The sequence below is a fragment of the Bufo bufo genome, chromosome 4 (assembly GCF_905171765.1).
Source record: "Bufo bufo chromosome 4, aBufBuf1.1, whole genome shotgun sequence".
NCBI classification, from domain to species: Eukaryota; Metazoa; Chordata; class Amphibia; order Anura; family Bufonidae; genus Bufo; species Bufo bufo.
Genome location: NC_053392.1, coordinates 186263493 through 186288876, shown reverse-complemented (window position 1 = coordinate 186288876; position 25384 = coordinate 186263493).

The following is a 25384-nucleotide window of genomic DNA, read 5'->3' as shown; positions in this document are numbered from 1 at the left end:
GACGTGCGCCAAACAGCTCTCCGCCTGGGGCCCAGCCGCCACTACATTTACCCAGTGTGCAGTTAGGGAGATATAGCGTCCCTGGCCGTGCTTACTGGTCCACGTATCTGTGGTTAGGTGGACCTTGCCACAGATGGCGTTGCGCAGTGCACACTTGATTTTATCGGATACTTTGTTGTGCAGGGAAGGCACGGCTCTCTTGGAGAAGTAGTGTCGGCTGGGAACAACATGCTGTGGGACAGCAAGCGACATGAGCTGTTTGAAGCTGTCTGTGTCCACCAGCCTAAATGACAGCATTTCATAGGCCAGTAGTTTAGAAATGCTGGCATTCAGGGCCAGGGATTGAGGGTGGCTAGGTGGGAATTTACGATTTCTCTCAAATGTTTGTGAGATGGAGAGCTGAACGCTGCCGTGTGACATGGTTGAGATGCTTGGTGACGCAGGTGGTGTTGTTGGTGGTACATCCCATGTTTGCTGGGCGGCAGGTGCCAACGTTCCTCCAGAGGCGGAGGAAGACGCCGAGGCGGCGGCAGCAGCAGAAGAGGCCGAGGCGGCAGCAGCAGAAGACGTAGCTGGGGGAGCCTGAGTGACTTCCTTGTTTTTAAGGTGTTTACTCCACTGCAGTTCATGCTTTGCATGCAGGTGCCTGGTCATGCAGGTTGTGCTAAGGTTCAGAACGTTAATGCCTCGCTTCAGGCTCTGATGGCACAGCGTGCAAACCACTCGGGTCTTGTCGTCAGCACATTGTTTGAAGAAGTGCCATGCCAGGGAACTTCTTGAAGCTGCCTTTGGGGTGCTCGGTCCCAGATGGCGGCCGTCAGTAGCAGGCGGAGTCTCTTGGCGGCGAGTGTTCTGCTTTTGCCCACTGCTGCCTCTTTGTCTTTTGCTACGGCATTGGGCCCCACCAAATATGGCTGTAAATTCTGGCGGCTACTGGGACCTGAGGTAGTTGGTACACTAGAGCGTGTGGCTGTGGCAGAACGGCCACGTCCTCTCCCAGCACTAGAGGGTCCACTAACACCACCACGACCATGTCCGCGTCCCTTACTAGATGTTTTCCTCATTGTTACCGTTCACCACAATAAGAAAAATATTATTCGGGCCAATGTATTGAATTAAAATTCAGGCCTTTTTTTACAGACACCTAACACTATCTGGCTATCTATTTAGATATTGTATTACACTAATACAGGCACACCAGTAATGACAGATTTAGCTGAATATAAATTTGAGGCCTATTATTTAGGCGCTGGGTGACAGGTATACGTTTACGGACAGAATTAGACTTGGATCTGCACTGTAGCGTGTGTGTGAAGTTCTTGAGAATTACCCTATCAGCACCTTGAATCTAATATACCCTTTTAGGGATAGATTTAAAGTAGGCCTGATACAGCAGAAACCACTAATTTTGAGAATTGCAAAATTGGGAATTGTTTTTCAACCCAGAACAAAAACTGTGCTTTGACGGACGCTAAAAATAAATTGAACAGCTAAAACAGTAATGACAGATTTGGATGAATATAAATGTGAGGCCTATTTTTTAGGCGCTGGGTGACAGGTATACGTTTAATCACAGAATTAGACTTGGATCTGCACTGTAGCGTGTGTGTGAAGTTCTTGAGAATTACCCTATCAGCACCTTGAATCTAATATACCCTTTAAGGGATAGATTTAAAGTAGGCCTGATACAGAAGAAACCACTAATTTTGAGAATTGCAAATTTGGGAATTGTTTTTCAACCCAGAACAAAAACTGTGCTTTGACGGACACTAAATAACTTGACCAGCTAAAACAGTAATGACAGATTTGGATGAATATAAATGTGAGGCCTATTTTTTAGGCGCTGGGTGACAGGTATACGTTTAATCACAGAATTAGACTTGGATCTGCACTGTAGCGTGTGTGTGAAGTTCTTGAGAATTACCCTATCAGCACCTTGAATCTAATATACCCTTTTAGGGATAGATTTAAAGTAGGCCTGATACAGCAGAAACCACTAATTTTGAGAATTGCAAATTTGGGAATTTTTTTTCAACCCAGAACAAAAACTGTGGTTTGATGGACACTAAATAATTTGACCAGCTAAAACAGTAATGACAGATTTGGATGAATATAAATGTGAGGCCTATTATTTAGGCGCTGGGTGACAGGTATACGTTTAATCACAGAATTAGACTTGGATCTGCACTGTAGCGTGTGTGTGAAGTTCTTGAGAATTACCCTATCAGCACCTTGAATCTAATATACCCTTTAAGGGATAGATTTAAAGTAGGCCTGATACAGAAGAAACCACTAATTTTGAGAATTGCAAATTTGGGAATTGTTTTTCAACCCAGAACAAAAACTGTGCTTTGACGGACACTAAATAACTTGACCAGCTAAAACAGTAATGACAGATTTGGATGAATATAAATGTGAGGCCTATTTTTTAGGCGCTGGGTGACAGGTATACGTTTAATCACAGAATTAGACTTGGATCTGCACTGTAGCGTGTGTGTGAAGTTCTTGAGAATTACCCTATCAGCACCTTGAATCTAATATACCCTTTTAGGGATAGATTTAAAGTAGGCCTGATACAGCAGAAACCACTAATTTTGAGAATTGCAAATTTGGGAATTTTTTTTCAACCCAGAACAAAAACTGTGGTTTGATGGACACTAAATAATTTGACCAGCTAAAACAGTAATGACAGATTTGGATGAATATAAATGTGAGGCCTATTATTTAGGCGCTGGGTGACAGGTATACGTTTAATCACAGAATTAGACTTGGATCTGCACTGTAGCGTGTGTGTGAAGTTCTTGAGAATTACCCTATCAGCACCTTGAATCTAATATACCCTTTAAGGGATAGATTTAAAGTAGGCCTGATACAGAAGAAACCACTAATTTTGAGAATTGCAAATTTGGGAATTGTTTTTCAACCCAGAACAAAAACTGTGCTTTGATGGACACTAAATAACTTGACCAGCTAAAACAGTAATGACAGATTTGGATGAATATAAATGTGAGGCCTATTTTTTAGGCGCTGGGTGACAGGTATACGTTTAATCACAGAATTAGACTTGGATCTGCACGGTAGCGTGTGTGTGAAGTTCTTGAGAATTACCCTATCAGTACCTTGAATCTAATATACCCTTTAAGGGATAGATTTAAAGTAGGCCTGATACAGAAGAAACCACTAATTTTGAGAATTGCAAATTTGGGAATTGTTTTTCAACCCAGAACAAAAACTGTGCTTTGATGGACACTAAATAACTTGACCAGCTAAAACAGTAATGACAGATTTGGATGAATATAAATGTGAGGCCTATTTTTTAGGCGCTGGGTGACAGGTATACGTTTAATCACAGAATTAGACTTGAATCTGCACTGTAGCGTGTGTGTGAAGTTCTTGAGAATTACCCTATCAGCACCTTGAATCTAATATACCCTTTTAGGTATAGATTTAAAGTAGGCCTGATACAGCAGAAACCACTAATTTTGAGAATTGCAAATTTGGGAATTTTTTTTCAACCCAGAACAAAAACTGTGGTTTGACGGACACTAAATAACTTGACCAGCTAAAACAGTAATGACAGATTTGGATGAATATAAATGTGAGGCCTATTTTTTAGGCGCTGGGTGACAGGCTCAACTTGCAGCGTTCGGGTGTCCGCCTGGCCGTGAGGAGGCAAGCGGATCCGTCCAGACTTACAATGTAAGTCAATGGGGACGGATCCGTTTGAAGATGACACAATATGGCTCAATCTTCAAACGGATCCGTCCCCCATTGACTTTCAATGTAAAGTCTGGACGGATCCGTTCAGGCTACTTTCACACTTAGAATTTTTTCTAAGCTATAATGCAGACGGATCCGTTCTGAACGGATCCAAACGTCTGCATTATAGGAGCGGATCCGTCTGTGCAGACAGCAGACGGATCCGCTCTGAACGCTAGTGTGAAAGTAGCCTTAGCAGGAGGCAGCATTTGAACAACATGGTGGAACAGTACCTGTGCACACGACTACACGTACTGACTGATGGTTCTGCCCCATTCAACTTCTGGGTCTCCAAATTGTCCACATGGCCAGAGCTTGCCCTGTATGCCTTGGAGGTGCTGGCCTGACCTGCAGCCAGTGTACTCTCTGAACGTGTATTTAGCATGGCAGGAGGCGTCATTACAGACAGAGGCAGCCGCCTGTCCACAGTCAATGTAGACAAGCTCACATTCATTAACCCCTTAAGGACTCAGCCCTATTTCACCTTAAGGACTTGGCCATTTTTTGCAAATCTGACCAGTATCACTTTAAGTGCTGATAACTTTAAAACGCTTTGACTTACCCAGGCCGTTCTGAGATTGTTTTTTCGTCACATATTGTACTTCATGACACTGCTAAAATTGGGTAAAAAATAATCATTTTTATTTATTAAAAAAATACCAAATTTACCAAATATTTGTAAAAAATTGCAAATTTCCAAGTTTCAATTTCTCTACTTCTATAATACATAGAAATACCTCCAAAAATAGTTATTACTTTACATTCCCCATATGTCTACTTCATGTTTGGATCATTTTGGGAATGATATTTAATTTTTTGGGGATGTTACAAGGCTTAGAAGTTTAGAAGCATTTTTAGGGACCAGTTCAGGTCTGAAGTCACTTTGCGAGGCTTACATAATAGAAATGACCCAATTCTAGAAACTACACCCCTCAAGGTATTCAAAACTGATTTTACAAACGTTGTTAACCCTTTAGGTGTTCCACAAGAATTAATGGAAAATAGAGATACAATTTCAAAATTTCACTTTTTTGGCAGATTTTCCACTTTATTTTATTTTTTCCAGTTACAAAGCAAGGGTTAACAGCCAAACCAAACTCAATATTTATGGCCCTGATTCTGTAGTTTACAGAAACACCCCATGTGTGGTCGTAAACTACTGTACGGGCGCACGGCAGGGCGCAGAAGAAAAGGAATGCCATACGGTTTTTGGAAGGCAGATTTTGCTGGACTGGTTTTTTTGATACCATGTCCCATTTGAAGCCCCCCTGATGCACCCCTAGAGTAGAAACTCCATAAAAATGACCCCATCTAAGAAACTACACCCCTCAAGGTATTCAAAACTGATTTTACAAACGTCGTTAACGCTTTAGGTGTTCCACAAGAATTAATGGAAAATAGAGATACAATTTCAAAATTTCACTTTTTTGGCAGATTTTCCATTTTAATATTTTTTTTCCAGTTATAAAGCAAGGGTTAACAGCCAAACCAAACTCAATATTCATGGCCCTGATTCTGTAGTTTACAGAAACACCCCATATGTGGTCGTAAACTACTGTACGGGCACACGGCAGAGCGCAGAAGGAAAGGAATGCCATACGGTTTTTGGAAGGCAGATTTTGCTGGACTGTTTTTTTTGACACCATGTCCCATTTGAAGCCCCCTTGATGCAACCCTAGAGTAGAAACTCCAAAAAAATGGCCCCATATTAGAAACTACGGGATAGGGTGGCAGTATTGTTGGTACTAGTTTAGGGTACATATAATTTTTGGTTGCTCTATATTACACTTTTTGTGAAGCAAGATAACAAGAAATAGCTGTTTTGGCACAGTTTTTATTTTTCGTTATTTACAACATTCATCTGACAGGTTAGATCATGTGATATTTTTATAGACCAGGTTGTCACGGATGCGGCGATACCTAATATGTATATATTTTTTTATTTATGTAAGTTTTACACAATGATTTCTTTTTTGAAGCAAAAAAAATCATGTTTTAGTGTTTTTATAATTTTTTCAGTTTTTGGGCAATTACCTTGGGTAGGGTATGATTTTTGTAAGATGAGATGACGGTTTTAATGGCACAATTTTGGGGTGCGTGTGACTTTTTGATCGCTTGCTATTACACTTTTTGTGATGTAAGGTGACAAAAAATGGTATATTTAGCACAGTTTTAATTTTTTATTTTTTACGGTGTTCATCTGAGGGGTTAGTTCATGTGATATTTTTATAGAGACGGCCGATACGGCCGCAACGATACCTAATATGTATACTTTTTTTTATTTATGTAAGTTTTACACAATAATATCATTTTAAAAAAAAATCATGTTTTAGTGTCTCCATATTCATATTTTTCAGTTTTTGGCCTATTATCTTAGGTAGGGTTTCTTTTTTTGCGAGATGCGACGACGGTTTGAATGGTACTATTTTGGCGTACATACGACTTTTTTGATCACTTATAACTTTTTTTTGGAAGTAAGATATTTTAAGATATTTCCCTATCCACATTTGTTTGCAGAGCAGTTGCCATGCTCTTAAGCACATTTTACTGCCTTTTACATCCCTCTAGCCTTTTCAAGGACTATTTTAGAGCCATTTTAATGCAAAAAAGTGCCAATTTTAGTGCCCTAAATTGAAAAAATTCTTATTTTCAATTGTCGGGTGACATTTTACCATTTTTGGCGTATACAAACCCCTGCTGTGTCTGGGTGACAAGGGCCTAAATCTCTCAAAATCCTCTGTTCTATTGCTGGGTGACATGAACCCCCTTTTGCCGTGAATGAACCCCTGCTGTGCCTGGGTGACAGGGGCCTAAATCTCTCAAAATCCTCTGTTCTATTGCTGGGTGACATTTACCCCCTTTTGCCGTGAATGAACCCCTGCTGTGCCTGTGTGACAGGGGCCTAAATCTCTCAAAATCCTCTGTTCTATTGCTGGGTGACAAGAACCCCCTTTTGCCATGAATGAACCCCTGCTCTGCATTGCTGACAGGGAACTAAATTTAGTGAAAACATCTGTTACTGATCGGAAGATGCGCGACTACAAGCGCACGCTGCTGATGGCATTCCCACCTGACAGCGGGGGCAAAGTGGAAGCACAAGGCGAAGGCAGAGGAGGAGGAAGAGGTCGCTAACGCAGCTGGGCCACCGCCAGCACCTGAGAAGGAAGGGTTAGCATGGCCCAAATGTGGAAAAGCTTTGTCAGCCTTGGAGGTGTATAGTGTGAACGTGTGTATAGCACGGCAGAGAGCATTATCACAGGCTACAGCCAATTTGGACAAGCTTACGTTTATTCAAATGAACTAGGCATGGATCCCACAGGACTTGTCTGTACCTTGTGCAGAATAAACATTTATACCAGCCTCAACCATCCATTCTTGTACTCAAGTGCACTTATTCTTTGTTTTATTTTGTATGTCCCAATATTTTGTGGGATACCCCAATTTAAAAATAAAAAATAACACAAATCAGTGTTGGCTACCTATTCCTCCTTCACCGCCCCTTCCACCTGCACCGCCACGTCAACCTACACCGCCACATCCACCCATCCACCACCTCCTCAACCTCCTACTCCTAGATCCAGATTGTTATTTTAAATGTTTCTGTATTTTATGTTATTTTAAGTCATTTCCCTATCCACATTTGTTTGCAGAACAGTTGCCATGCTCTTAAAGAGGACCTTTCACCGATTCTTACCCTATGAACTAACTATACATACGTGTAGAGCGGCGCCCGGGGATCTCACTGCACTTACTATTATCCCCGGGCGCCGCTCCGTTCTCCCGCTATGTCCTCCGGTATCTCCGCTCACTAAGTTATAGTAGGCGGAGATACCAGTCCCTAAGTTATGGTAGGCGGAGTCTGCCCTAGCGCTGGCCAATCGCAGCGCAGAGCTCACAGCCTGGGAGGTTATTTTCTCCCAGGCTGTGAGCTCTGCAATGCGATTGGCCAGCGCTAGGGCAGACTCCGCCTACCATAACTTAGGGAACGGAGATACCGGAGGACATAGCAGGAGAACGGAGCGGCGCCCGGGGATAATAGTAAGTGCAGAGAGATCCCCGGGCGCCGCTCCACATGTCTGTATACTTAGTTCATAGGGTAAGAATCGGTGAAAGGTCCTCTTTAAGCACGTTTTGATGCCTTTTGCAGCCCTCTAGCCCTTTCCAGGACTATTTTAGAGCCATTTTAGTGCCCAAAAGTTCGGGCCCCCATTGACTTCAATGGGGTTCGGGATCAAGTTCGGGTCAAGTTCAGGTCCCGAACCCGAACTTTTTTTTCAAGTTCGACCGAACCTGCCGAACCCGAACATCCAGGTGTCCGCTCAAATCTAGTCATTGTCAATCCCGGCCTTGTTCATTTTTATAAGAGTCAACCTGTCAGTATTTTCAGTTGACAGGCGGATACGCTTATCTGTTCTAATGCCACCAGCAGCACTAAATACACGCTCAGACAAAACGCTGGCGGCATCGCAGGCCAGCACCAACAAAGCGTAGAGCGCCAGTTTGTGCCACGTGTCCAGCTTGGACACCCAGTAGTTGTAAGGCACTGAGAGATCATTGAGGATGCTGACACGGTCTGCTATGTACTCCTTCACCATCTTCCAAAATGTTTCTCTCCTTGTGGCAGTAGGCTGCACATCAGGGTAAGGATGCTGGCGAGGTATCATGAAACTGACCCAGGCTTTGGAGAGTGTAGCCTTGCCTCTGTTGGAACTGCTGTGTGTTCCTCTTGTTTCCCCTCCTCGTTTGGCCAAGAAAATACGGATGGAAAATTTTGGAGCAATTTTTCAACAAGGATCTTCTGGTATTGCACCATTTTGCTCGTCCTGAGATGAGAAGTTCTCTTTGTAGGGGGGGTCGAGAAGGGTGAACAACCAGTAATCCGTGTTGTTTAAAATGCATATAACGTGCGGGTTGTGGGAAAGGCAGCCTAACATGAGGTCAACCATTTGTGCCAAAGTGCCAACAGGCGAGACTTCGCTGTCGTCATCAGGAGGATCACTCCCAATCTCCTCATCCTCTTCCTCCTCTTCTGCCCACTTACGTAGAACAGATGGAATTAAACTTCCATGGGTACTACTCTCTGTAGCTGTGGCAACCGTCTCCTGTTCCTCATCCTCCTCCTCTTCAGCCTCCAATTCGCGCTGAGAAGACAAACTGAGGGTGGTCTGGCTATCATCAACCTGTGTAATGTCTTCCCAATTTCCACCTCTTCCACATGCAAAGCAGCATCCTTAATTGGGAGCAGCAAGCGTGAGCTGGCAATTTCAAGCGCTGCTGCAGCATTGACAGACCGGCTGATCCTGTAGGTGACTTGCGGAAATGCGCACACATGCAGCGCACCTTCACCAGTAGCTCAGGCAAATTGGGTTATGTTTTTACCACTAAACCACAAGGTTGATTACGTGGGCAAGGCATGGGATGTGTCTAATGTTTCCCAGCTCCAAAGCCACCACCAAGTTACACACATTATCAGACAAAACCATGCCTGGTTCTAGGTTGAGTGGCAAGAGCCACAGCTCAGTCTGGTCTCTTATCCCCTGCCACAGCTCTGCGGCAGTGTGCTGTTTGTCACCTAGCAGATCAGCTTCAGCTTGGCCTGTTGCCACTTCTCTACTGCACTGCTACACTGCTTCCAGCTACCAACTGATGACTGACTGGTGCTGCACGCGGATAATTCGGAGGTGGAAGTGGAGGAGGAGGCGGAGGAAGAGAAGTGGGGGTTGGAGCCACTAACGTAGGTGGTGGCAGAAACCCTTATGGAATTGGGGCCCGCAATCCCTGGCTTCGGTAGCACCTGTGTCATCCCAGGGTACGACTCGCTCCCTGCCTCCACAATATTTACCCAGTGTGCCGTCAGAGAAATGTAGCGTCCCTGGCCGAAAGCACTTGTCCATGTGTCCGTGGTTAAGTGGACCTTCCCAGTAACTGCGTTGGTCAGGCAGGTATGATGTTAAGGGACACATGTTAGTGTAAAAGATATATGGATCTATGTAAATTCCAAATCACAACTCAAGCAACAAAATTTTATACAAAATCACAGATGTTTTTATTGGTACAAAATAAAGTTGTGACCACTGGCCACACAGACATTTAAGAACACTTAAAATGTCATACAGATCGCAGATGTGTGGTAGTTACAATAATTATGCGTAAAGTGCAAGTGCTAAAATACTTTACAGCAATGAGATTAGTCAGTGCCTAACACAGAGTATAGTCCTGTCTATGATACATTACCAACAGGTCAACAGTGGACCCTAGACTATATGGACCTAATACTCACACCAAATGATCTAAACAATAGTAACATAGATAATGAGGCATACTGACCAAGATCTCTACCACGGCACTGACAGTCCGTGCCCCGACGCGCGTTTCGCCGTCAGCTTTTTCAAGGGGTGAAAAAGCTGGCGGCGAAACGCGCGTCGGGGCACGGACTGTCAGTGCTGTGGTAGAGATCTTGGTCAGTATGCCTCATTATCTATGTTACTATTGTTTAGATCATTTGGTGTGAGTATTAGGTCCATATAGTCTAGGGTCCACTGTTGACCTGTTGGTAATGTATCATAGACAGGACTATACTCTGTGTTAGGCACTGACTAATCTCATTGCTGTAAAGTATTTTAGCACTTGCACTTTACGCATAATTATTGTAACTACCACACATCTGCGATCTGTATGACATTTTAAGTGTTCTTAAATGTCTGTGTGGCCAGTGGTCACAACTTTATTTTGTACCAATAAAAACATCTGTGATTTTGTATAAAATTTTGTTGCTTGAGTTGTGATTTGGAATTTACATAGATCCATATATCTTTTATTGGTTATGCTATGAGTGATTATGGATCACATACTTGTTTAAAATAGGGAAACAGTGTTGGTTTATCTACATGTTAGTGTAAGGCAGGCATGGCACACCTTGAAAAATAGTGGCGGCTGGGGACTGCGTAACGAGGGACGGCCGCCGACATCAGGCTGCGGAAGGCCTTATTGTCCACAAGCCTGAATGGCTACATTTCCAGGGCCAGTAATTTGGAAAGCTGCGCATTTAGTGCTATGGCCTGTGGGTGGGTGGCTGGGTATTTGCGCTTGCGTTCAAATGCCTGGGGTAATGACATTTTGATGCTGCCAGGGAAGTGGATATGGTCGCTGATGGTGCTTGCGTCTTGGACAGGGGATTGGCCAGCACGTAACACAGGTGAAGAGGAGGCAATGGTGTGACCCGCAGACACAGATTGTGGACCCAGGCGTTCGGCCCACCTATTAGGGTGCTTTGATGCCATGTGGCGGATCATGCTGGTGGTGGTGAGGTTGCTAGTGTTTACGCTCCGGCTCATTTTGGTGTGGCACAGGTTCCAAACTACTATTCTTTTGTCGTCCGCACATTCCTCAAAAAAGCTCCATACTGTCGAACACCTCCCCCTTGGCAAAAGAGATTTACTCAAGGGGGTGCTCCGTGGAACAGTTGCGGGCCTGTTTGGTGGTGCCCGCCTTCTCCCTTTTGCCACCCCACTGCCTCTTACAGCCTGTTGCGGTGCTGCAGATACCTCCCCCTCTGTACTGCTCTCCTCGCTCGGCTTGTTGCCACCTTCCCAGGTTGGGTCAGTGACCTCATCGTCTACCACCTCCTCTTCCACTTCCTCACTTTGATCATCCTCCTGATTTGTTGACCTAACCACAACCTCAGTGATTTACAACTGTGTGTCATCCTCTTCCTCAACCTCTTGAGACAGTAATTGCGGTTGAGTCATTGGCAACTCTGTCTCATCATCATCCACCTCATTAAACACTAATTTCCATTCCTCAGCATCATGTTCTTGTAACTCTGGATGCTCAAGAGGTTGGGAATCGGGGCATAAGATCTCAGGTCCCTCTTCGAGAGGGCCAAATCTATTAATGGCGATGAAAAGAGGTCCTCAGAATATCCGAGTTGGGATCACTTTTTTAGCCAGGCTGTACATGGTGGGAGGAAAGAGCATCAGGGTGAGGATTGTGTGGACCAGATTCCTGGCTACTGAGACTGGACTTGGTGGAAGACAGGGTGGTGCTTAAAGGGAACCTGTCATCTAGATTTTGTGTATAGAGCTGAGGACATGGGTTGCTAGATGGCCGGTAGCACATCCGCAATACCCAGTCCCCATAGCTCTGTGTGCTTTTATTGTGTAAAAAAACCAATTTGATACATATGCAAATTAACCTGAGATGAGTCAGAGCTTGAAAATCTGACTCTTCTCTGGTCACACAAGATATGACTCTTATGTTAATTTGCATAAAAGGCGTGAAGTACAAAAATGCATAATACTTATTGAATTCATCTGCAAATGAAATTAATAGTGTAATTTATATGTTTTGGGTAACACAATGAACATTTAGAAACGCTCAGTGAGGGTAGCATAGTAGAGATGACAGGTTCCCTTTAACTGACTGGAAGCACTATCTGCTGCAATCCAACCGACCACCTGCTCGCACTGGGCTGACTTCAAGAGTGGTGTCCTGTGCCACCCTGCAAACTGGGACATGAAGCTAGGTATCTTGGATGATTGTTTTTCTTGTGATCTGGCAGCAGGCACAGTTTCAACGCGCCCAGGGCCACGGCCTCTGCGTGCACCATCAGCATCACGGCCACTTCCCCGTCCCTTAATGCTCGCCTTTTTCATATTAAATGCTATATGCACGCTTGACACACAAGATGTGGCACGGATGTCACAGTTCACAGCAAGCACAGTATATGGAAAAAGTACGTAAAAGTATGGAAAAAGTAAAATAGATTTCACTTATATTTTTACTATCTCTTGTCCTGACACACACACGCTATTGCAGATGTGACAATTCACTGCAGACACCGTTTATAGGCAAAGTGTGTATAAATTATGGAAAAAAATATATTTGTTGTCACTAATATTTTGCCTAATATCTGGGCCTGACACACAGACGCTATTGCAGCACAGATGTGATAATTCACTGCAGGGACTGTTTATAGGAAAAATGTGGATAAATTAGGGAAAAAATATAATTGTTTTTGCTAATATTTTTCCCAATAACTGGCCCTGACACACACACGCTATTGCAGCACAGATGTGACAATTCACTACTGTTTATAGTAAAATTATGGATAATTTATGGAAAAAATATATTTGTTTTCAATAATATCCTTCCTATCTCTGGCCCTTGACACACAGAAGGTATTGCTGAACCTATGTCACAAGTCACTGCAGACACCCTCTATAGAAAATCGCAAAGTATGGAAAAAAAAATCGAAGACTACTTTGCAAGATTAAATTGCTGCCACCACACACAATAGTCCTTAAAAGGACTTTTGGGTCTTTGAAACATTTTAAAATTGAATAAATTGCGATCACAAACTCCCTACACCATCTGTCCCTTTCTAAGCGCAGCTCTCCCTGACTCGCAATGAGCCGATCCCGCGTCATCGGGTGCTATATAGCACCTGATGACGTGTTCCGGACAGCCAATCAATGTAATGCCAGTAGCCAACATGGCTACTGGCATTACAGTGATGGCAGTACTTACCTTCACGTTTATTGGCTGCTCAGCAGCTGCGAAACGTGCAGAGAGGAGACTCAAGCATGGCGCTCGAGCACATGTGGTACACGGCCAAATACCGCCATGTGCCGAGCATAGCGATGCTCGAGCCGAACAGGTATTCAGCTGAAGATGGTTGCTCAACACTAGCCTTGACATCTCGTCATTTCAGGGCCAAGATGCGAATAACCTGTATAAGCAGGCTGTGCTCTGCTGTTTCCGAATTTGATTTTTTATTAAAAAAAAATGTAAACATTAAATGCTTATTGTATTATTCTTTTTTTTTTCAAATAAGTGACAGAGGTACATTACAGAAATTGCAAAAAATGTCAAAGGTGATCACATCAAGGACCATAGTAAGAACAAAATATAAAGAAACAGTTCTCGATCTCTAATGGCAGGTGCACAATCGCAGTCTATACATTTAGTTTGATTCTAGGTGTGGCAGCGGAAATAATGTTAACCAGGGGCTCCAGGACTTCAGAAAAGAGCTCCAGTTATTTTTGCGATAAGCAATTAACTTTTCATATACACAATGGGTTGAAATCATGTCAGTAACATTATCTATAAATGGGATTAGAGTAGATTTCCAATTTCTAGCTATCAGAAGTTTAGCAGACAATAGTATATGACATATCAATTTTCGGTGAGAGTGTGGAATCCTGTCTATCCCTAAGGAAAGTAATGCTAAGCCTGGCGATAATTAGATTTTTATAGCTGTCACGGTTTGAACAAGCTTTTCTATTTCTGACCAGTAAGAGTTAAGTGTAGCACAGCTCCAGAATATGTGGAGTAAATTACCAGGGGATCTATGACATCTCCAGCATTTATTTTCTACATTCTGGAAAAATTGGTTTAACCTGGCGGGGGTAAAGTACCATCTAGTCAACAGCTTATGGTATCCCTCCAAAAGGCTTGAGTAAGCCGTAGACCCAAGGGTACTCTTTACTGCTGCCTGCCATTCTCATCTCATTCCCATCATAGAAGTCCTCAAGGAAGCGTATACCCCTATTCTTCCATATTACCGTGGATAGGTCTGGTACAAGGTATTCTAATACTTCTAAAGGTAGGGGAATCTCTTTTTTAGCCTCTATATGTTGTGTTTTCTTAAGTACATGTACCCATATTTGGATCGAGGCCTTTAAAGGGAGGGCTGAAGGTAGAGGGCATTTTGGGTCAATAGCGTGGGTTAAGAGAAGGACTTCAAGGGGTTTATCAGCATTAAGGTCCCTTTCTATTTCAATCCATCCTATACCAGTTTCTCTTCTACACCAATATCTTAGCTGTTTAAAGAGGATCCCTAGTCCACCATTTCCCCTATGTGAGAATAAGATAGAGGCGGCTACCCTATGATTGCTATTACCCCAAATGTAAGAGAGCATTTGTTTCTTAAATTTCTGCAGTAAAGTGTATGGTACAGGGAGTGCTAAGGTATGGAAATAATATAATAATTTTGGTAGCACCATCATTTTATAAATCGTTATACAACCTAACCAAGATAGTTCTATTTTGGAGAATTTATCAAGTTCCGATTGCAGGGATTTGAGCAAGATATCATAGTTGCAAGATAGGAGCCCAGAGAGAGGGAAACATAATTGTATCCCCAGGTAGGTAATAGAGGATGTGGCCCATTGGAAAGGGAATTCTCCTCTGAGCACCTCCCACATCGACGACGGGATCTTAATGGCTAGAATCTGAGACTTATTCTCAATTATCTTATAATAAGAGACTTCTCCAAATGATCGGATAATACCCATGGCTGTTCTCAGGGATGTTAGTGGATCCAAAAGAGTCAAAATTACGTTGTCCGCAAAGAGACCTAATTTACAGTTGCAAGAAAAAGTATGTGAACCCTTTGGAATGATATGGATTTCTGCACTAATTGGTCATAAAATGTGATCTGATCTTCATCTAAGTCACAACAATAGACAATAACAGTCTGCTTAAACTAATAACACACAAAGAATTAAATGTTACCATGTTTTTATTGAACACACCATGTAAACATTCACAGTGCAGGTCGAAAAAGTATGTGAACCCTTGGATTTAATAACTGGTTTAACCTCCTTTGGCAGCAATAACTTCAACCAAACGTTTCCTGTAGTTACAGATCAGACGTTCACAACGGTCAGGAGTAATTCTTGACCATTCCTCTTTACAGAACTGTTTCAGTTCAGCAATATTCTTGGGATGTCTGGTGTGAATCGCTTTCTTGAGGTCATGCCACAGCATCTCAATCGGGTTGAGGTCAGGACTCTGACTGGGCCACTCCAGAAGGCGTTTTTTCTACTGTTTAAGCCATTCTGTTGTTGATTTACTTCTATGCCTTGGTTTGTTGTTCTGTTGCAACACCCATCTTCTGTTGAGCTTCAGCTGGTGGACAGATGGCCTTAGTTTGGCTTCCTTACTTTTTTTAAAATGTGAACTTCGTTTTAGCAGAATTCCTCTTGTAGTAGCCTTGTGAGCTTGCCAAAGTAAGAAAAGGGCTAATATTTTCTATCTTGTTAAAGGGAAAATAATCAGTTAAGCAAGACTCTGTTGGACCTTTGTAGTTGGGATGTCTGAGCAAGTATACATTATTTCTCCAAGACATCTGAGGGGAGGAAGCCGGAGAAATGGAAACAGTACAGAAGATCGGAGCATGGTCAGACCAAGAAGTTGTTCCTACCTTGGCCGAGCATACTCTAGAGAGCAGAGGTCTATCCACAACAGCTAAGTCAATACGAGAAAAAGATCTATGGTGTGGGGAATAGTAAGTAAACTCTCGTGAGCAAACATTCAGACAACGGAAAGTATCATATAAGCCGGAGTTTCCCACCATTTAACAATGGTATGCGAAGGAGTCCTGCCGTTTCCTGTGGAATCAATCAATCTGTCAGGAATGATATTAAAATCTCCACATAGAAGTAAATAACCTTTTTGGCCACTCCTGATCTTTTTCCGTATTTTGTTCAAGAAACGTATCTGAAATTTATTTGGAGCGTAAATATTTGCCAATGTCAGAGTAGCTGTTCCTATCTTGGCTATTAGTATGATATATCTGCCTCTCTCATCTATTATTTCCTCGTCTATCTGAATGCTTAGAGAATCTCTCACCACAATAGCCCCGCCAGCTTTCTTTTTGTCTGAGTTAGCTAGGAATATTTTAGAAAAACCCTTTTGCGAAAATGTTGGAAGCTTTAGGTTGGCAAAATGAGTCTCTTGTACGCACACTATGTCAGCCTGGTTAAGGCGGGCCTCCCTCCATAATGAAGCCCTCTTGTAAGGGGAGTTCAGACCTTTAACATTAATTGACATAATTTTAACCGCCATACCAAACCCATCTTAAAAATGCTTTAATTTGTGTAAAAGCACCTGATACTGTGAACTGCCAATAGCAATAATAGATATTTGGCGATCTAAAGAGATAGAGAAGACAAAATAGAACGATGTGGAACAAACACATAATATAGAACATTATTCTCTAACAGGGACCCAGGTGTTGTGGAGACTAAGAACTTTACGGGGTTCAGTTAGTTCACTGTGGAGCTTCCCCCCTTAAATCAGATTAAAGTCCGTAGGACTATCCCAATTCACCTAGACATGGAAAAATCTGTTTCCCACAATAGACCAATCCGGCGGCAGACGAGAAGGATTCTTCGCATTATGGTGATCCCCAGTGGAGGAAATTGGGATGTTCCACTCCTTCAAGAGGCTTGTCCCTTCGTCCACGTTTTTGATAACATGAATTTTGCCATCTCTGTAGATCAATAGCTTAAGCGGGAAACCCCATCTGTAGACAATATTCTTCTCTCTTAGGACACTGGTTACAGGAGAGAGGTTTTTTCTTGCTTGTAGTGTAGCATGAGAAAGGTCAGAATAAATTTTTATTTTCTGGTAAGGATGTGGTAGATCCTTATTTCTTCTTACCGCAGAGATTAAGTCCTACTTGATATGATAAAAGTGAATTCTAGCAATAACATCTTTCGGGAGAGGTTCAGCTACATGCCTCGGTGTGGGGAGACGATGTGCGCGATCAATGAGAAAAAACTGAGGATCTGCATCTGGTAAGGCAGCATGTAGAAGGTCTTGCAGGTATCTATTAAGGTCCGGAGAAGGCACTGAAACTGGAATACCTCAGAATTTCGGGTTATTACGCCTATTCCTGTCCTCCAGGTCAGCCATTTTAGTTTTCAAGAGGGTTACCTCTTCTTCCAGAGAATAGTGAGCATAAATTAACTCATTATGGGAGTTGGTAAGTTCGCTCATCTTGTTTTCTATATGGTCCACTCTTGTGCCAATGTCGTCTATGGATGAAGTAATAGCTGAGGCTACTCGGTGGAGCTGAGATGTAAGGGAGCGGTGTAGGGCAGACATCATGGCTTTTAAGATTCCCTCTGATGCAACTTCATCTGAAGCAGGGAAGTCATGTATAGGATCATCTGCTAAGGCGAGTTCTGTGAGAAGAGGATTGATTAAATTTACAGGCACCGGAGGCTTCTGGTGAGGGAGACTACACAGCGAATTGAGCTCTAAGACACTCATCGCAGAATCAGGCGCCATTTTATATCCCTCGTCCATGCATGCCGCTTCCCGCTGCCTTTCTCTGCTGCTCTGGTGAGGCGGGCGGGCTTCCTCATTTCTCTTTCCATCTGATCCCGAAGGAGGCCTCGGTGACTGCTGGTGTGGAGGTGAGCGATCCTTCGCTGCTGGAGCAGATCTTTGCTCATCGACTTGTAGCCTCTGGGGAGAAGGCAGCGCCGTGAGCGCGCCATTGCCGGGTTCCTGCGCTGAGGAAAAGTCTGTCAAACGGCGAATCCCCAAGCGATTGGACCTCTTACGGGTCATCATAGCGGTCGCTGATGGTACCGGTTTGATGTTCAGGGAGGGATGTCCCTCTAGACAAGCTTTGAAGTCGCTTTATGGGGAAAAGTCAGCGGAGCTCCTTTACAGTGCGGCCATCCACCTCGCGCTGCAGGTCAAGCCCCCTGAATTTGATTGATTTGAGTAGTAAATGGGAGCTACACAACTAGTATAGCAAAGTAAGCAACTATATTTCTGGTAACTCCAGATGTATGGAAACAGAGTAACTAGCAGTGCTACATTGTTTGCATAGCTCCATTCATTGATTATTCCCATCTAGGCCATGAAATGAGATGTGAATACCTCTTTAAAGGGTTACTGTCATGTTTTCATCAAAAAATCTATTTTAGAACATATTACTGCAGCAGCAGCATTATACATAAAGCAATCTTTAGTTTCTTCACATACCACTTTTTTCCTTGAGTTTTTCCCTTTGTTATGGCTGTTTAAACATTTACAATATGAGGACCTTCTCAAGATGGCTCCTCTGCCAGTTCTCTGAGGCCAAAACTGCTTTCCCTCACTTCCCATACACACTTGCTGTAGCCAGCAGCTCCCTGCCAGCCAATCAGATTGGATTACTTAGAGACACGCCTCCTTACTTTGAAGCCTAATGCAGGCATGCAGTGTGAAGGACTGCCTCTCCATCTTCCTGTCTTCTTAGTCAGACAGACAAGCCATAGCAACTGTCTTTTAAGGGAACAGTGGAAAGGGACAGAGGACATTAATGAAAGCTGTTATTATAAGGTAATTAGAGATATTTTCACAATCATTGACAGACTAACTCAGGTATACCTGCCTAGTAGTGTTGAGCGAGCATGCTCTGCCGAACTGCCGTTCGGCTCGAGCAACTCTATGTTCGACAGATCTGAGTGCTCGGCCGAATACTTCGGGTGCTCGAGTACAATTTAATACAGTCAAAGTCAATGTGTGACCCGAGCATCAAACCAGGCACCCCCTGCTCTAAAGAAAAAGGGTGTCTGGTTCATAAAAAAAAGGTTAGAAATTGATGGAAACCACATCAAAATGGTTTGGAAACTGAATGAAGAGGATAGCTGGATGTGTCTTAGACTCCTATTATGTACAACATGCGATAGACAACCGCACAAAGGCTATATGCCAAAAGCCAGGTATGTGCAAGCCATCAATCTATCCATGAGACAGATAATAGCCAGCATACCTTACAATGGCAGCCTTGTGCACTATAAAATATTCCAAACCAGCTCTCATCTGACTGAGAACCAGTAAACCTCGAAGTTATTTTGCATCTGTTGGATGGCTTGGGTGGACCTGAACACCTAGATCAATATCATTAGGGCAACAAAATGTTTTCTGATTGTCCTAACATAATATTCAATAACCTTTCTATACAGTTTTGTCATGTAAAAACTCATTTGCATAAACATGGGTATATGGGAAAGACATGCAAATGATCAGAATCTGCCTTGTGTTTCAGCTGTCATAAGACTATGAAAACCAATAGATGACGCTATTGAGTTATGAGCAGCGCCATCTATTGGTTTCACAGTCTTATGGCAAAAGTAGACTAAAAGTTTTGTCAGAAGACTATGAAACCAATAGATGGTGCTGTTGATAACTCAATAGCGCCATCTATTGGTTTCATAGTCTTATGACAAGAATATTAGACTATAATTCTTATGACAAGCTTATTAGTGTAGCCTTTTGCATGGACCTTACAGGTCAATGTTAGCGCCAAGAAGAAGTCACTCCTTTAACATCGTCGTCAGCTGATTCCACATAGATGTCTACAGAACCCTTTCCATTAAATGCTTATACAAATAGAGCCCTCGACAGAGTGGACAGGGTGTCGGCAGTAAGTTTGTGTTGAAGTCACAGATTTTTTTGCACTTCCTCTGATCCGTCAGAACAATAACCCACAAAAAACTGATTCTGTCTGGGGAGCATCCGCCTTCACTTGGTCAGCATTTGGTCAGTAATCCATCAGTATTGCAAATGCCCAAAAAAACAGGAGTGGATCCAAAATAGAGATGACATGTGAATGGAATATTTGCATGTCTTCTATGTTTTGTACCCACTCCTGCTTTTGGCTACCAAATCATAAGCAGATTCTGATGGGACCATACAGGACTTACAGCTGCTACACAGAGAGAATCCGTTGTGTGTCTCATTTTTCATTCCTTCTGACAGATCAGAAGAAGGGTCAAATAAATTATGTCAGCCAAGCCAAAAAAGCTAAATAGTGGCCCAGTCATGAAGTGGGGAGGGTGGGAACAGCATGAGAAGTCCACAGAGTGGCACTATGACATAGTGGTGAGGTGACGGCAGCATCAGCAGGCCACAGAGTGGCACAATGACAGTGTATAGGTGGCAGCAGCATCAGGAGGCCACAGAGTGGCACAAGGTGACATAGTGTAGAGGTGGCGGCAGCATCAGGAGGCCACAGAGAGGCAAGGTGACATTGTGGAAGTAGCAGCAGGATCAGGAGACCACAGAGTGACCCAGTGACATAGTGTGGAGGTGGGTGGCGATAACAGTACCCGCTGACGATGGTGGGTGTAAGAAGGAGCACTTGGCATAAGATGTGTGGCATCAGGCAGGTGGCAGCATCAGAATAGTAGCTGAGGCAGGTAGCCAGAAGAAACCGGTCTCTTTTGTCAAAGTGTTGGTGTGGCACCATGGATGATCAAGTCCAGGCATGCTCAACCTGCGGCCCTCCAGCTGTTGAAAAACTACAACTCCCACAATGCCCTGCTGTAGGCTGATAGCTGTAGGCTGTTCTGGCATACTGGGAGTTGTAGTTTTGCACCAACTGGAGGGCCGCAGGTTGAGCATGCCTGATCTAGTCTGATGCATCAGGCATTGGTGGGTGAAAATCCTGGCTGATCCACACCTGATTAATCTTGACAAAGGTCAGTCTCTCCACATTTAGAGTGGACTGCGAGTTCTCCTTGGGGTAACTATGGTCCCCGGCCTCACTAAACACCCGCTCTGATACCACACTCCTGGCTGGGCAGGACAGCTTTTCCAGAGCAAACTCGGCCAGTTGCGGCCATGAATCCAGTTTGGCTTTCCAGTAGTCCCGAGAAGTCGTGAACATAAAATTTTATGTTTGCGAATGGCGAATGCGAATTTACGCAAATGTTCGCGAATGGGCGAACCGGGCGAACTGCCATAGACTTCAATAGGCAGGCGAATTTTAAAACCCACAGGGACTCTTTCTGGCCACAATAGTGATGGAAAAATTGTTTCAAGGGGACCCTGGACTGTGGCATGGCGGAGGGGGATCCATGGCAAAACTCCCATGGAAAATGATGTAGTTGACGCAGAGTCGGGTTTTAATCCATAAAGGGCATAAATCACCTAACATTCCTAAATTGTTTGGAATAACGTGCTTTAAAACATCAGGTATGATGTTGTATCGATCAGGTAGTGTAAGGGTTACGCCCGCTTCACAGTGACAGACCAAACTCCCCATTTAACGCACCGCAAACAACCGCAAACAGTCCATTTGCACAACCGCAAACTCCCCATTTGCACAAGGTTGGATACCAAGCTAGCCATGTCCCGTTCCTTGTCCTCACTGACGTCATTGAAGGTCTCTTCCTCCACCCAGCCACGTACAAAACCAAGGGTCCCTGAAAGGTGACAACAAGCCCCCTGGGACGCCTGCTGTGGTTGGTCTTCCACCTCCTAAAAACCACCTTCCTCCTCTGACTCCTCTTCTTCAGACTCCTCTCTCTGCATTGCCGCAGGTCCAGCAATCAACGGCGACAAGGCTGCTTCTGGTGGTGATGGTGACCACAACTCTTCCTCTTCATGCTCATCTATGGCCTGATCCAGCACTCTTTCCAGGGCACGCTCCAGAAAAAACGAATATGGGATGAGGTCGATGATGTTGCCTTGGGTTTAGACTGACCAGGTTTGTCACCTCCGCAAAAGGACCCATGAGCCTACAGCCATTGTGCATGAGCGTTCAGTAACGCGGCCAAAAAATACCCAGCTCCGCAGAGGCTGTCCTCTTTTTTTTTATTAAAAAAATCTGTTCTTACCAGTTTAATCTCTGTTTTGTCCCCTATCAGGGGCCGGTGTGGTGTATGGAATAGATTTTAGGAACCGGGAAATGGAAAAAGATGCTTGGTCAGTCCTCTTACTTCCAATTTGGGGCACTGCGCGTGCGCCGTGCAATGTACTATGCAATCCCAATATAAGTGGTTTGTTAAGTAGTATTATTCCTATCAGTTTAATCCCTGTTACGTCCCCTAACAGGGGACGTGTATGGAATAGATTTTAGGAACCGGGAGATGGAAAAAGATGCTTGGTCGGTCCTCTTACTTCCAATTTAGGGCACTGCGGGTGCGCCGTGCAATGTACTGTGCTACCAGATATGAGCGGTATGTTAAGTAGTACTATTCCTATCAGTTTAATCCCTGTTATGTCCCCTATAAGGGGCCGGTGTATAAAATAGATTTTAGAAACCAGGAGATGGAAAAAGATACTTGGTCGGTCCTCTTACTTCCAATTTAGGGCACTGCGCGTGCGCCGTGCAATTTACTGTGCTACTAGATATGAGTGGTATGTTAAGTAGTACTATTCCTATCAGTTTAATCCCTGTTACGTCCCCTATCAGGGGACATATATGGAATAGATTTTAGGAACCGGGAGATGGAAAAAGATGCTTGGTTGGTCCTCTTACTTCCAATTTGGGGCACTGCGCGTGCGCCGTGCAATGTACTATGCAATCCCAATATGAGTGGTATATTAAGTAGTACTATTCCTATCAGTTTAATCCCTGTTACGTCCCCTATCAGAAGACGTGTATCGAATAGAGTTTAGACAACCGCAAAGAGTTGTCAATAGTTGACACCCTCATGACATACATTTTATTCCTCTATGCGTCAATCTTGGTGTAGTGATGACTGTGCTCGTGTGCACATTTGGCAGATTGCAGGCGATGGCGGTTTTTCAAAGCCTATGGTCATGCTGAGGTAGTTCAGTGACAGTTAAGTGACCCAGAAAACAATGATTCTGCAGTGTGGGCCCATTGTTGGCCTAGTAGGCTTTAATGATCACCTTAGATGATCACAAAGAAAATTAATGATTTTTCTATGAAAAATTATCCAGACGATCGCTTTTGGTCTGTTCACAATGAAGCAACGACCTTATCATCTGGGGTGTGCCAACATTGCCAACACACTCATAGAGGTGATCGCTTCATTGTGATACGCAAGCCCCTTCACCACAACAAGATAACGATCACGAAGGGGAATTGACACATGTATGTGCTTTTTTTTTGTTTTGTTTTTGCAGCCACAGTGCAGCACCAGAGGCCAGAAAAAAAACTAGGTATTGTTGCAGCCGCTGCTGTAGCAGCTGCTGGAAAAATTGATGTTTTCCAGGCAGAAAGTGTACTAAAACATTGCGGCTTGAACCCTAGTTGGTGGCGGAGAAGTCACGCAAGTCATTCGACATGCAGAGATTAAATACAGCAGCGTGGGGACCATTTTTAGCCCAAGGAATCTCATCAGGCCTTTTTTAGTCAAATGCATCCCCACTGTCAGTCCCTTCGGGATCCATGCCTCATTCATCTTAATAAAGGTGAGGTTATCTAGCCTTTTTGACCTAGGTGACTTCTTTTCTCAGTGACAATACCTCCTGCTGCGCTGAAGGTCCTTTCTGACAGGACACTTGAAGCGGGGCAGGCCAGAAGTTCTATCGCAAATTGGGATAGCTCAGGCCACAGGTCAAGCCTGCAAACCCAGTAGTCAAGGGGTTCATCGCTCCTCAGAGTGTCGATATCTGCAGTTAAGGCGAGGTAGTATGCTACCGGTCGGTCGAGTCGTTCTCTGAGGGTGGACCCCGAAGGGCTGTGGCGATGTGTAGGACTTAAAAAGCTCTGCATGTCCTCTATCAACAACACGTCTGTAAAGTGTCCTGTCCTTGCTGGCATGGTCGTGGTAGGAGGAGGATTACTTTCACCTCTTCCCCTGTTAGATTCCCGTTGTGCTGTGACATCACGCTTATACGCTGTGTAAAGCATACTTTTTAACTTGTTTTGGAACTGCTGCATCCTTTCCGACTTCCGGTAATTCGTTAACATTTCAGCCACTTTCTGCTTATACCGGGGATCTAGTAGCATGGCCACCCAGTACAGGTCGTTCTCCTTCAGCCTTTTCATACGAGGGTCCCTCAACAGGCATGACAGCATGAAAGACCCCATTTGCACAAGGTTGGATGCCGAGCTACTCATGTCCCGTTCATCGTCCTCACTGATCTCATTGAAGGTCTGTTCTTCCCCCCAGCCACGTACAACACCACGGGTCCCAGATAGGTGACAATGAGCACCCTGGGATGCCTGCTGTGGTTGGTCTTCCTCCTCCTCAAAGCCACATTCCTCCTCTGACTCATCTTCCTCAGACTCCTCTTCCAGCATTGCCGCAGGTCCAGCAAGCGATGATGATAAGGTTGTTTCTGGTGGTGATGGTGACCACAACTCTTCCTCTTCACGCTCATCTACGGCCTGATCCAGCACTCTTCGCAGGGCACGCTCCAGGAAGAAAAAAATGGGATGAGGTTCTGATGGTGCCTTCTGTGCGACTGACTAGGTTTGTCACCTCCTCAAAAGGACACATGACCCTACAGGCATTGCGCATGAGCGTCCAGTAACGTGGCAAAAAAATACCCAGCTCCGCAGAGGCTGTCCTAGCACCCCGGTCATACAAATACTCGTTGATGGCTTTTTCTTGTTGGAGCAGGCGGTCGAACATTAGGAGTGTTGAATTCCAACGTGTCGGGCTGTCGCAAATCAAGCGCCTCACTGACATGTTGTTTCGCCGCTGAATATTGGAAAAGTGCGCCATGGCCGTGTAGGAATGCCTGAAATGGCCACACACCTTCCTGGCCTGCTTGAGGACGTCCTGTAAGCCTGGGTACTTATACACAAAGCATTGTACGATCAGATTCAACACATGTGCTATGCACGGCACATGTGTCAACTTGCCCAAACTCAATGCCGCCAACAAATTGCTTCCGTTGTCACACACCACTTTGCCGATCTCCAGTTGGTGCGGGGTCAGCCACTGATCCACCTGTGCGTTCAGGGCGGACAGGAGTGCTGGTCCGGTGTGACTCTCTACTTTCAGGCAAGTCAACCCCAAGACGACGTGACACTGTCGTATCCGGGATGTGGAATAGCCCCTGGGGAGCTGGGGGGGTGCAGTTGATGTGGAGGAAGACGCAGCAGAAGAAGAGGACTCAGCCGAGG